This window comes from Rhinolophus hipposideros, assembly GCF_964194185.1.
Source record: "Rhinolophus hipposideros genome assembly, chromosome: 14".
NCBI classification, from domain to species: Eukaryota; Metazoa; Chordata; class Mammalia; order Chiroptera; family Rhinolophidae; genus Rhinolophus; species Rhinolophus hipposideros.
Genome location: NC_138060.1, coordinates 62,205,485 through 62,218,737, shown reverse-complemented (window position 1 = coordinate 62,218,737; position 13,253 = coordinate 62,205,485). Strand labels below are relative to the sequence as shown.

The window sequence follows — 13,253 nt, the reverse complement described above, 5'->3', positions numbered from 1 at the left end:
ACCATTTGCCTCAGCATTTCTAAGGCAGCACTCCATTCCTTCCAGCTTCCTGAGTCACTGTGAAGAGTCATTCGGATTCCCGATCCATTGTACGTGACCTGATTTTTACCTCTAGAAACCTGTGCATTTTCTCCCGGTGCCCAGTGCTCAGAAATCCCACACTGATGTACCTTAGTTGATTTTCATTCCTTACCACCCAGTGGACACTCAAACCTTCAGTTCTGGGAAGTTTTCTTGAATGATTTGACTGTTTCCTCCCTTCCCTTTTCTCTGTTCTATTTCTACAGACTTTACCTCAGACCCTTTTTTCCCTCTCTCTTTTCTATCCAATTTTCCATCTCTGTGTCTTTTAAACAGGAGATTTCTCAATTTTATTTCCTAGCCTTTCTATCAAGTTTTTACATTTTGTTATCATATTTTTAATATCCAGGATCTCTTTTATGTCCTTTTTAAAAACGACCTTTTTAACATCTTGCTCTTGTTTCATTGTTGCCGTGATGTCCCGTAAGCTCTCTGAGGAGTGCATTATAGCTTTAAAAAAACCCACACACTTTATTTTGAAATAATTTTAGACTTAGAAAGGTTGCCAGAATCATACAGAAATTCCCCAGCGCTTCACTCAGTTTCTTCTGAAGTTATCATCTGCATACTCATAGTACAAATACCAAAACAAAGGCGTTGACGTTGGTACAATACTATTAACCAACGTGAAGGCCCCGTTTGGATTTCACCCGTTTTTGCACTAACGTCCTTTTCCTGCACCAAGATCCCAACCAGGATCCCACATTGCACTTAGTTGTCATGTCTCCTTAGTCTCCTCCAGTCTGGGACAGTTTCTATGACAGTTCTTTGTTTTTCATGACCTTGATATTTCTTTTTAAGTGCTGGTTCGTCGTTTACTGTCCCTCAATTTGGGTTTATCTGATGTTTTCCTATGTGATTAGATTGAGGTTGTGCATGTTTGGGAAGAACACCATAGAAATGACATGTCCTTCTCAGTGCGTGATATCGGGGGTACATGATGTCAGAATATCTTATTATTGGTGATGTTGACCTTGATCATTTGGTTAAAGTGGTATCTGTCTGCCTCATTCCCCAATGCAAAGTTGCTATTTTTTTCTTTCTAATGAACAAATTTCTTGGGGGAGATACTTTGAGGCTATGCAAATATCCTGTTTCTCCTGAAACTTTTGCCCGTTGATATTTAGCATCATTGGTAGGTAGAGCTTGCCTGCAGCTCCTATTGTTACTGTGGTGTCCTAATGGTGCTTTTCCATGTCTCTCATTTCTTCTACTTTTATTAGTTGGAATTCTTCTGTAAGGGAGGACTGTCCCTTCTCCTGTTTATTTATGTCAGTATGGACTATGGGTTATAATTCAATATTATCTTTTTTATTTTGTTGCTCACATTATTCCAGCTTTGGCCATTGAGAGCTCTTTCAGGCTGGCTCCTATGCCCTTTCAATACATGCCCCTTGTAAGCACCCCTTACTTTGTGTCACCGTAAGAAACTCCAAGTTCATCTAGTATTTTCCCTGGAATCAGCCACTTCTCCAAGGAGTTCTGGTTCCGTTTATGGGCCAATGGTATTTAGAAATCAAGATCTGGGTGCTGAGTGTGCTCACTGCTGCGGGGGTGTGCCCACTTCTAGGCCCCCTCACCATAAGCACGAGGGAATGTATGTCCATGTCCTAACTCATGTATGAGTTCAGACAGTTAAGTTCGTGAACTCATCCTAGACAAAGTACTACACACCTCATTGCTGAATATCACTATGGTCACCTTGGAAGTCCTCCCCTTGGGAAGCTATACACTGACATGCATGCCTAGTCCACCCTTCAAAGCAGTTTTGGAACTCTTTTTCTGGAATGACCATCAGAGCTGTCGTCGTATTACCTTGATGTCCTGAGTGTCATCAAAATGTCTCCCTTTCCATATTTCCTTTATCTTCGGGTAAAGAAAGAAGTCATTGGGGGCCAGATCAGGTGAGGAGGGAGGGTGTTCCAATACAGCTATTTGTTTACTGGCTAAAAACGCCCTCATAGACAGTGCCGTGTGAGCTGGTGCATTGTCGTGATGCAAGAGCCGTGAATTGTTGGCGAAAAGTTCAGGTCGTCTATCTTTTTCGCACCGCTTTTTCAACACTCCCAAATAGTAAACTTGGTGAACTGTTTGTCCACTTAGTAAAAATTCATAATGAATAATCTTTTTGATATCAAAACAGGTTAGAAACATCGTTGCAACAAGTTCATAAACTTAATTGCCAGACCTCATACACACACGTATCTGTAATTATATCTTTATCTGTGTATCTGTATAGATACTGAAAACCTCTGACTCCAGTCCAGCACAATGGGGCTCATGCAAGCCTTCCTCCTTTTCTTTTTAGTGACTTCCTTCTCCAACAGTGAGAAATCCAGTTCTTATTATGTACAACATATTTATTTATTTTTTTCAACCCTAGTATACACAGTTTGTAGCAGTTTTTACACTTCCATCTCCCTGTGTAGCCCAGGTTCCTTCACGTTCTGGTTGGTTTGTGTTGCTCTCTGACTGCTACGTGCATGTCTCCCCCGTGTTTGGGGTTTCACACGGTCCGCTCATATTTAAGCAGAAGATAATGTAATAGGAGCCGACGAGCGGGACTAACCCTCTGGGCCTCAAGTCAAAACCCCACCATAGAATGGGGCACCGAGTACGGGGGTGGGGACTCTGGGCATACTGGGGCGATTCGTGGACTGTGGGGTTCATTGTGGGCAATCTGGCCAAGTTGCCCTCCTGGGCTCCAGGTTCCCCGGAGAAGGTTCTCGTGGTATCCCATTTGGGATTTCAGGACTTAGTCTTTGGGATTCCCCAACACTGACCTACTATGAGCAAAAGTGAAGCCTTGCAGGACCTGCTGAGTCAGTCACCCACGGTCCATCTGCTTCCAGCTTTCGTAATGTTCCTGGTACCTCCTCCATATTGTCTTTGACCCATGGGGTTTTGCCATTTTGAATGGCCCTCTACTGTTGTTGCAGGGAGTTTTGAGAAGGAGTAGAAGTTCAAACCCCTGGACCCCGCAGCTTTTAGTCTCTGTAGCGCTGAGCCCCTACTTTTTGTTTAGTGAAATCCGTGCAGGGCAGGCCAATGAATGGACGACTAGGGCGTTCTCTGGCTGAGGGAGGTGGCATGCCTCACCGGGCCTTCTGACTTCCCTGTCACTGCCCTGACCCTCCACATCCCTCCACACAAGCCCGGGGGCCTCTCTGCCTACTGCCCAGGGCTCCAGAAAACTACTGCATGCCAGGAGTGTGGCAGCCTCATCACTTCGTTTGGGATTAGCCTCAGGGAGCCTCTGGGGACAGAGGAGGGGTTTTGGGGAGGAGGCAGAAAGGCAGGGGGCTCCGTCAGCTTCACAAGGAACTTGAGAGGCCTGGCTCTCTCCCTGTGATCAGGTGCCCCTCGCTCTGAGCCTCGGTTCCCCCATCTGTGCAGTAGGAAGCCCTGGCTTACACATCAGCGTCAGCGTGGGGAAGAACTTTGCTGATGAAGTTCTGCCTTAGTTAACAGCCTGCCGGCTCTTCCCTCGGTGGACTCCACCCAGCACCTTCTTTGCACTCAGGTGAGGTTACCCAGGTGGTTTGGTGCCAACAGGTAGGGTTACCCAGGGCTCCCATGACCAGGGCAGGGCATTACCCTGAGACTGGCCGGTGGCTGAGGGCTTGTCCCTTTGGGATAGCTGTTCTGGTGAGTCAGGATCCTCTCTTCCGCTCAGCCCTGGGTCTCTGAGCGTCCCAGGGCTATGCCTTTGTCCTAATTGTCCCATCTGCCTGGGCTGCCTTCCTTAGTCCCCACTTCAACCTGTTGAAATTGAGCTCGTCCTGAAGCTGGGGAAGTGGGGCCCTGGAAGGGCCTTGAGGGCAGTCAGACCAGAAGAAGCCCCTCACACATCAGGTCACCTGGGCCTCAGTTTCCTCATCTCTACAGGGGGCAGGTTGCCTCTGCCCTCAGGACCATGTTGAGATAATGAAGGATGTGAAGTGATTATTGCACGTGGTAGAACCAGCCCCATGTGTGTGGGGGCAACAGCAGGGGCATGAAGCTGCAGGGGCAAGAGCTGGACCTGGGGCCAGAGGCTGGAGCAGCAGACAGGGCGCAGCTGGGCCACAGTGCCAGGGCGCCAAGGCAGAGGGCGTCAGGACCGAGGGGACATGGATCTCACTCCCTAACCCTACACATGGGTCTGGGCAGTGCACCGCCTTCTGGAAGCGGGCCCACAGGCCATTTTTTAAAAGCTCAGAGTGAGGTTATGGAGTAATTCTTTGCCAGGAGCCTCAGGAAAGATAGGAAAGGGGGCCTCAGTCCCAACTTCCCAGATGGCATTTCGGGAGATTGGGCAAACTGGACCACCCGCCAGAGCCCAGTGTATTGTTTTATGTCTTGGTTTCATTCTCTGAAGAATGAGGGAAGGGGACAGAAGGCCCTTCTGAACTCAGAGGAGACACTGACGTACTTGGGCCACAAGGAGTACCGTGAAGGGCATGGGACTGGATCAGTAACTGGGCCCTGGTCCTGGCTGTGCCTCCTCTGAGCTCTGCAGGGTGGCCTTGGGCACATGACCTTTTTCTCCCTGTTTTTTACTTTCCTCCTGTAAAACTAGGTGAGGGGACAGGGCACTGTCCATGCTCCTGGTGAGGGGCAGGCAGGCGCGGAGGAAAGGTGGGGCCCAAAGGCCCAGGGGGGGGGTATGTGAGGCGGGCCTGGAGGGAGGGCAGGCTCCCTCACATCATCATGACCATCTCTAAGGAAGTCAAGGCCCAGAGAGGGCAGGGATGGTGGCAGCAGGGACACAGCAAACTGGTGGCAGAGCTGGGGTCAGATCACAGGTGTCCAGAACCCACCCCAGGCCGGTGGGTGAAATGAAGTCCAAAGTTTATTCTACCTGCAGCAAGCAAGACATCTCCGTGTGGCAGACCCATTCAGCCCTGCTGGGAGCTGACCCCAACCACGCTGAATGTGTGAGCCTCTGCCATCCCCCAACTGCCACCTTTGCCCTCTCTTGCCCTGGGCGTCTTTTGTTTTTTGGGAGCCAAGCATAGAGATTTAGATTAGGTGCTAATTAAAAGCCACCAGCCTCCTTTCTGCAGAGGCTGCGCCCCTTCCCCCCTTGATCAACACACAGCCAGGGCTAGTGACAAACCCTGGGTCTGAGTTCTTCTCCATCATTTGTAGCCTCAGGCAAATGACTACACCTCTCTGTGCCTCAGTTTCCTCGTCTGTAAAGCAGGGGTAACACTCCCTGTCCTGCCTCCCTCCCAGGTGTCACAAGATTTACAGGACACATACCATGCATGTAATTCTGTCCTGTGCTGCAGACGTGAGGAGTGCTGGACGATGGCCAAGAAACGCCGTCCACAGATGGGGGAGGGGATCTGGGGGGGGTCTCAGGATGCTGCCCAGGGGTCGGTCAGAAGTTGACACTTGGCACAGGAGACAGGCCTGGATGGACGGGGGCAGAGTGTGGTGAGGATCGGCGGGGGGAGCCTGTGGGCCCGACTGACTGTTTTGCTGATTGCTCCTTTTGCTTTCAAGGAGATTAAACTATTTTTAGTCTGCGCCACTGCTGGTGAGACGCCGGAGGAAGCCTTTCCAGTACCGAGATTTTCTGGAAGCTGCCAAGTGTGGTCTTCAACTCGATTCTGGGAGCCTCCTGAACAGGCAGGAGGGGACATCACTGTCTGGGGGCTGTGGGGACAGGCTGGTGTGCAGTTTCTCCCCAAGGGCCTTGCTGCACTGTCCTCTGGAGCTGGGTAGCCCTGGATGTGGAGACCAGTAATGTGACACGCCTGATGTTTGTAATGCTATGTTTTAAAAAAGTAATTTATTTTCTAATTATTCCTTGTCTTGCATAACCGTGCACCGCCAAAGTGTCGCTATTTAAAATATTTATCTCTGCACGCCACAGGAACAGCTCTGGAGCGTGGAGGGGGGAGAAATAAGAGTCCGCGTGCTGGTCGCAGGCATATTACTTTGACTCATCCTGGCAGCTTTGCCGTCTCCCTGTAAATACATTTATTTTGCATTAGGATGTTTCTGAGCTTGTGGCCCCCGGAGAGCCAGTGATTACGTTGTTCATCTGTGAGAGATGAAATAGCAGTGCTCGTGGAATGAGTCTGCCTCAGACTCATCCTAGGCTGGGGTGTGCCGGGGTGAGGGTCTGAGTGCACAGCCTGGGGTATGCGTGTTCAGAGGGTATGTGCTGGGCTGCATGGCCCAGCGGCGGGGGCGGGGGGGGGGGTCACATAGCCACGGATTTTGGCCATTTGGTTCGACGCGGAAACTGAGGCCCCGAGAGAGTCTGCTTGGAATGGAATCAACCTCGCTGATAAAGTAGGCCTGTGGCCTGCTCCATCCCAGGGGCCAAAGCCTCTCTCTGCAGCTCGGCAGGTTTTGAGGTTGAGATCAGAGAAATCCTACCTTCAAGGAATAGTACATCCCAGAGTCTCGAGCAGAGGGCCCATGGGTTCCCAGAATGCAGGATGGGGACCTGACTTCCCCTTCTCTGCCCCTCCCGAGGCTGAGGTTTGAGCATGTTACGGGGGCTGCTGGCTGCAGGTGGCTGGGGGCTGGAACAGCACCCTCCTCCAGCCACCCAAGGGAGCAGGGACCGGACCCGGCTCCTCTCTTTCCAACAGGCTCTTTTCCAAAATAAACATTTTTTTTTTTAAGCTCACTGGGTCTAAGAGAGAGTTTTATGCTGAATTTTAAAACACCTTATTTTTTTCCAACCTCTAAACTACTAATCTCCCAGGCTGAGGGATTCTGGGACAAAGGCGAGGCCTCGAAGTGGAAATCTGTAAAATTAGCTTCGGCGGTATTAGTGTTTGCAGTTGGAGATTGAAAAATTGCTTCCTGGGGTTTGATTGGAGGCTCCGCTCTCCTCAGGGAAGAGGCAAGAACTCAGCACAGAGATGCTCAGGCCTGACAGCTGAGGGACAGAAGCTGGGGAGCCGTTGTGAGGTTCAGAAAAGCTCCTCCTAAGAGAACTCCTCCCGGGGCCTGTGAGCTGAGCCTGCCCCGCAGAGCGTGTGCTGGGCTGAGTGTGTCCTCTTCCTGAGCTCTGGGTACACAGCAGGTGCCAAGTAAATGCTGTGGAGCCCACCTGGGCCCCTTCTCCTTCTCTTCCCGAGGCCTCCTGGACTCGGTTCCCCCAACCCCCACCCCAGTGCCCCCACACAAGGAGGAGAGGGAGGTTTCTGGAACCTGACTGAGGGGCTGGTTCTGGTGCCTGTGGATGCGCCGCCTGCCCATGTGGCCCATCAGGCGGCTTGTGTGCTTGATTGCCTCTGATTGGCTATAGCTGAATTCAGCAAAAGCTATTATTTGCCCTTGATGAGCCAATCAGATGGCCTCATTGGCCATTCAGAGCAGGCACCAGAAATGAGGGAGATGGGACACAGTGAGGCGGGAGCAGGACACAACAGACGCAGGACTGAAGCCTGGTCTGTGTCCACCACAACCTTCACTTGGATCCCACCTGCCTTCTCTGTCATCACCCCAGACCAGGGCTCCTCACCCCCCCACTAGGCCTGCCTCCCGGCCTTCGCCCTCACTGTTCCCTCTTCCTGTAGTGCCTTTCCTTGCACATCTACCTGCCTGAAACCCTCAAGACCTCCTGGGCTTTCTCGGGTTTCTGAAGGCTGGCCCAGGATTGGGGGGCACAGAGGCCTAGGCCCTCTGTCTGTGTCATGTTCCTGGGAAACAGACTCTGAGACTCTAAGATCTGCACACAGAAGGTTTACTTGTGGGGATGGGGGAGGGGATGCTCTGGGGAACAGTGCTTGTCAGGACGTGTGTGGGGCAGGACTGGGCAGGGAGAGAAGCTGACCACAGTGCAGTTGAATGGAGCTCTAGGCCGGCCCCCTGGGGAGCTTTGGGGCTGGGAGGGCCTTTGAGAGATGTCCTAAAATGAGACCAGGGGTCCTGGCCTTTGTACCCTTCGCCACCCAGTCACTGGTTACAGGCTGCTGCTGGAGACGGGTGTGACCAGGGACTAGGGGGTTCCCTTCAGTCAGAAGAGAGACAAATAGACTCAGCCTGGACCATCAGCACCGGGCGGTTGGGGAATGAGTTCTTATCCTGAGGGGGGCTGAAGCAGCGTCCACAACAGCCCACTTCTGGAGTTGCTTAGATCCCTTGCAAGAAGAAGGATGGTAGATGGGCCATGGCCTCCCACATAGAGGCCATAATTGGGACGCATTCTCTCCTTCCTCTACCACCTACTCTAGATTCCCCTCACCTTGACCCAGGCCTCATCTCCAATGGGTCTGAGCCCCACCCACCATCCCGTCCTCGGGCTGTGGCTCATGTGCGTCTAAGTCCTGCATTAAAACTGGACAGGGGAGCACCGAGAGACTCCCGGTGGGTCACCTCAGAATCCAACGTATTTTCCCTGCCCCAGCATCTCCAGATAATGAGAATCGGTTACATTCCCATGCCTGCTGCTCTCTTGGCCTGAGAAACTTGCAGTGGCCAGCCAGTAGCCGAAATAAAATCCAACAGGACTCCCACTGTGTCCCCTTTGAAAACATTCCCTCTCTGGGAACCAGGATTTAGAGATTCACCAAGCCTGGTGTTGAGGGAATAGGAAGCCAAAATTCCCCAAGTGGGAGACTGGAAGTGATGGGGAGTGAGACCACTCCTGCTTCTACCTCCTGGTCCCTGCACCTGAGTATTCTTGCCTGTTAGGGTCTTAGCACTTGTAATAGTCATCAATTTAGGCTGCGTACTGTGTCCTAGATGATGGCATTCCGTGCTTGCTGGATATCATCTCCAGCCTGGTGGCTTTGCTGTGCTTGAAAAGGTCTGTTTACCCAAGAGTACTGAAAACCTGTGTCCACACAGAAACCTGTACAATAATGCTCATAACAACATTATTTGTAGTATTTTTTAAAAACAAATAGCCCAAATGTCCATCAGCTGATGAATGAGTAAAAATGCGGCATATCCATATAATGGAATATTATACAGCAATAAAAAGGAATGAAGTTCTGATACATACTATATTGTGGACGAACCTTGAAAACATTATGACAAGTGAAAGAAGCCATTTATAAAAAGGGCACATACTGTATGATTCGATTTATATGAAATGTCTAGAACAGATAAATCCTTAGAAACAGAAAGTAGCAATTGCCAGGAACTTGAGGGAGGTGGGAATAGGTACAAGTTTTCTTTGGGGAGAGATAAACATGTCCTAAAATTAGTGTTGATGGTTGCACAAGTTTGCGGATAGATGAACAACCATGGAATTTTATACTCAAAAAGGTAACTTTTACGATATGTGAATTATATCTCAAATAAGGTGTTAAGGGAAAAAAAGTCATTCCAACACTGTTAGGCTGGTGTCTTCAGGGTGGTGAGGTAAGTGATGGGACCAGTGGGTCCTATGTCCATATGCCCACAAAAGCACCTCTTGTGCTGGAAAGTGGGCTCCTTAATCCAGGGAAGCCATGGGATCCCAGGTCACTGGGTCAAACACTGGGTAAGCGCTTGGATAGCCAGCAGCCTGCATGGAGGAAAGGACACTGACCTGCCATCATCACAGCATGCGTGCCCGTTCCAGCAGATACGAATCGCTGCCCCCTTCTCGGGTTGAAGAGGTCCCGTGTAATCAGCTTGCCACCAAGTTGGGTGGTTGATCTCCTCCAGGAGTGAGTGCTCCATCAGGACCCAGGATTGGTCTTTGTTGCTGGCAGGGTGGGCGTTCCCCAGCAGCAGTAGCTGACTGACCTTGGTCTTGAGCCCAGCCATAGTCTCCGTCCTGCCATCACAGCTACTCTATTCGTGCACCCGTTGTACCAGCCCTGGAGGGACTGATGACAGGCTGGCTGAGGGCAGTTGGCAGAGTCATCGTATGTAGTTATCTGGTGCCTCTTTCCTGGTGGCATTAACACACACAAATCTTCACATTTTGTGCCCATCCCCACAGGTCTATCCATATGCCTCTTTACCAAGCTTCCTTGTTCCTGGTCTTCCAGACTTTCTCCATCCTGACAACCAGCCAAGCTATTTGTCACTTCCCATGAGTCTGAATATATTCTTACCTCAGGCCCTTTCCCTTTCCATACAAAGTGGATGACCAGGTATGCTGCCCAAAGCTTTGTTCTTTGGGAGGATTTCTCCCTAATGCTATATTTCTAGGCCACCCCTGAGTGGGGCTATAATGTAGCTGCTTTCTATTTCCAGCTCACGTCATCAGAGCAAGTTGAGCCATCTGAGAACAGGCTCAGTCTTTTTCCTCCTCCATCAGCTGGTCATGAGCAACCCCCCGCCCCACATAGTCATAGTTGAAAGAGGGGCACTCACACAATAGTAATGAATGAATGGGGTCATGCCTCTTTCTTGTGCCCTCTGACCAGGCTCGTACTTGATCCAGGGTGCATTACTTCCTTCCTATAATGGGTTGCCCTCGGGCTCACAAGACCTCACGACTTCGTGAGCCAGATCATTTAATATGCACGGTCATTTAATCATGTACCACGTGCAATCTCTATCAGAGCCCAGTAACAATCCAGGAGGTGCTTTTTGAATGGTGCATAGTTTAATGCTGAAAATGGTCTAGACTCTAGCACTGTGATTCTTCTATGAAAACCTGCCACAAACACCATACAGCAACTTTTCCCAAAACAGATACCTCTAGTACCGTGGAGCTGCTGGGTCACGTGGCTAAGCTGCAGGGCCACTTTCACCTTCGCCTGAAGCTGCTGCAGAGCCCAGAGGTGAGGTCCTTCTGTGTCACCTGGTACATGAGATATATATGTCTTGGTGTATGAGCAGTGTTCCCAGGCTGGCCTACAGAGGACAACCCCACTGCGTCCCAGATGTGTGCCCCCTTCTCACCAACACATTCCTTCTCACGTTGGTAAACAGTGTCCTCTGAGCCGTCCCATGGAACGTGGTCATGGTGGGTTTTCTGGCCTTTTGTGGTAGAGCCACTATGGCATGACTACTTGTCTGAGCCTTTGATCCTTTTCTCACTTGTTCGTTGTGGCAGTACTGGCATTTCTTCTTCTCTGAGTGGGGGCCATTGCTTCTTCCAGGCTTCTACCATTTCTTGGGGTCCCGGATAGGGTGTTAGATCCTGTATCCTAGGAAAGTGCTCCATATCAATAGCCTCTCCCATATGCACCCTGTCTTCCGCCATCCTTGATCCGGCACAATCAGGATCTAGTCCTATGTTGGCTCAATCCTTCAGTGCCCTCTGGCTATAGTCCTTTTTTCTCTCTTAGCAGGCCCAGCACTTCCTGGGCTGGTTGTGATGGGACTTGACCCTAGTTTTTGGTCTTGTGCTGGGAAGGACAGGTGCAGACTCTGAAGAGAACATGGTGTTTTGTAATGTGGACGCCTCTTTAAGCAAGGTGGGGTGTCCTAACCTTTAACGAGGAGTGGCCACTTCTGGAGGCTCAGACAGGTTTTAGGGAGGGTCTGAGGTTTCAAGGTTCTTGAATGCAGTGGCCCAGATATCCCCATCCTACAACTCAGGGACCCATTTCTTCCCCATCAGGGTTCTGACCTCCGGTGGCCAACCTTTTGGAATGAAGACTGTAACCCCCTCTGGATCTTTGCCACTCTTTTAATTAAGTCCTGCACCTGACCCTCAGGTTTTTCTGCCTCTGACTGTAGGAGATGAGAGTCTTTTTATATCCTCTTGCCAAGGGGGCTTCTGACTTCCACACTGTACCCTTATATTCATGACTAATAACTCTCATCCTTTCATTGTCTCTCTCCAAAGCAATGATAGCCCTCAGCAACAGCAATCACATTCTATAGTCCTTATAATTACACTTGCCTGAAACTCCCAAACACCTGAAACATTGCACCCATCCAGAGGTATCCCATCTCAGCTAGAGACGGGTGAACATTTAATCAGTTGCAACTTTATCATATGCCAGGATTGTCAGCGCTCCACAGACCGCCATGGTGAGGCCCGCAGGGCCAGCAGGACAGCGCCCACACTAGAGCCAGCTTTCTGGGACCACTCCCAGCACCAGCTATAGCGGAGTTGGTTCCCTGGAATCATTCTGACGCGGAGGTTTGTGTGCAAGTGTGTACTGGGGGCGTACTCTCAGGGACTACTACACCTGTGACGGGCGGAGGAAGCAGGATTGGGCAGGAGGAGAAGTTGGGGCAGTCATAACAGAAGCCTCAGCTGATGCCGCAGAGAGTGGCCTTGCCCCTCCAAGTTGTCCCCAATTGAGACTGGGCCCCTGTACTCCTCCACCCGCCTGTGTGTCAAGCAGAGCATAGTGCGGCAGCTCCCTCTGCTCAGGCCGTAGCCTGGGCCGGGGCTCAGCTGGGAGCAGCCAGCAGGCAGCATCTTGGCAGCGGGGCGAATGAGGGCCTTGTCCTGGATGGGGAGTCTGGGTAGCACACACAGCACCCATGTCGTGGTGCCACACAGGTCAGATCCAGGTTCTGGCTGTGCCCTTTACCAGCTGAGACCTCAGGCGACTCACAAGCACTTTCTGAGCCCAATGTCCCGTGTGTAAAATGTGGTGTCCAAGCCCCCACCTTCCAGGACTATTAGAGATGGGATCTGAGGGTGGCTCTCAGGTATCATGAGAGGTTGAAGGCTGCACATATGTGGGGCAGGGCCCGGTTCCGATCGCCATGCAGGTGGGGGCGCAGGGCTCACGGACCTCCACCCCTAGAGCCAGCAGGCTCCACATCCTCTCCCTCGACGAGGAAACCAAGGTCTGGGGCAGCCCAGGTTTGAAGAAACAGGAGACGGGCTAATTCTGCACTGTCCATAAAGCCCCATCAAGTTTGTGTGGCTCCTGGTGATGAGTAAGATCAGCCCAGCACTTGGTCGAGGGGCCAGGGGTGGAAATAGTGTTTCTCTGGCGGGGCATTCAGAGGGTATCTGCTCAGCCTGTTCAGTGGGTTATCAAACCAGTGGCCCATGCAGGCAGGCTGGGTTCCAGGGGCTGGACTCCAGGATGACTGGCAGTGTCCAACAGAGTGGCCAGAGGTAAGGCACCATCAGGCCTCTCACCCCTAGTGGAGAGCGATGAAAGTGATGATGGGGTGAGCACCGGCCGTGTGGTGTCCATGGCGGGGGCACTGAGGGCCATCGAGAGGTGGGCAAGGAGCCTCTTCAGAGGCCATGTGTGGGTCACTTTTGTTTAGGCCTCTGTAGGCCAGGTGGCTCTGGGCACTCCAAAAAGGATCCCTGACTTGTAAGGACCCGATGCAGGTGGGGAGATGGC

The 13,253-nt window shown here is 51.3% G+C and overlaps 1 protein-coding gene across 5 annotated transcripts in view; it reads left to right on the top strand.

Moving 5' to 3' along the window:
- CACNA2D2 (calcium voltage-gated channel auxiliary subunit alpha2delta 2) overlaps positions 1–13,253 on the top strand; it is a 133,741-nt gene that overhangs the window by 38,949 nt on the left and 81,539 nt on the right. The window lies entirely within an intron of this gene.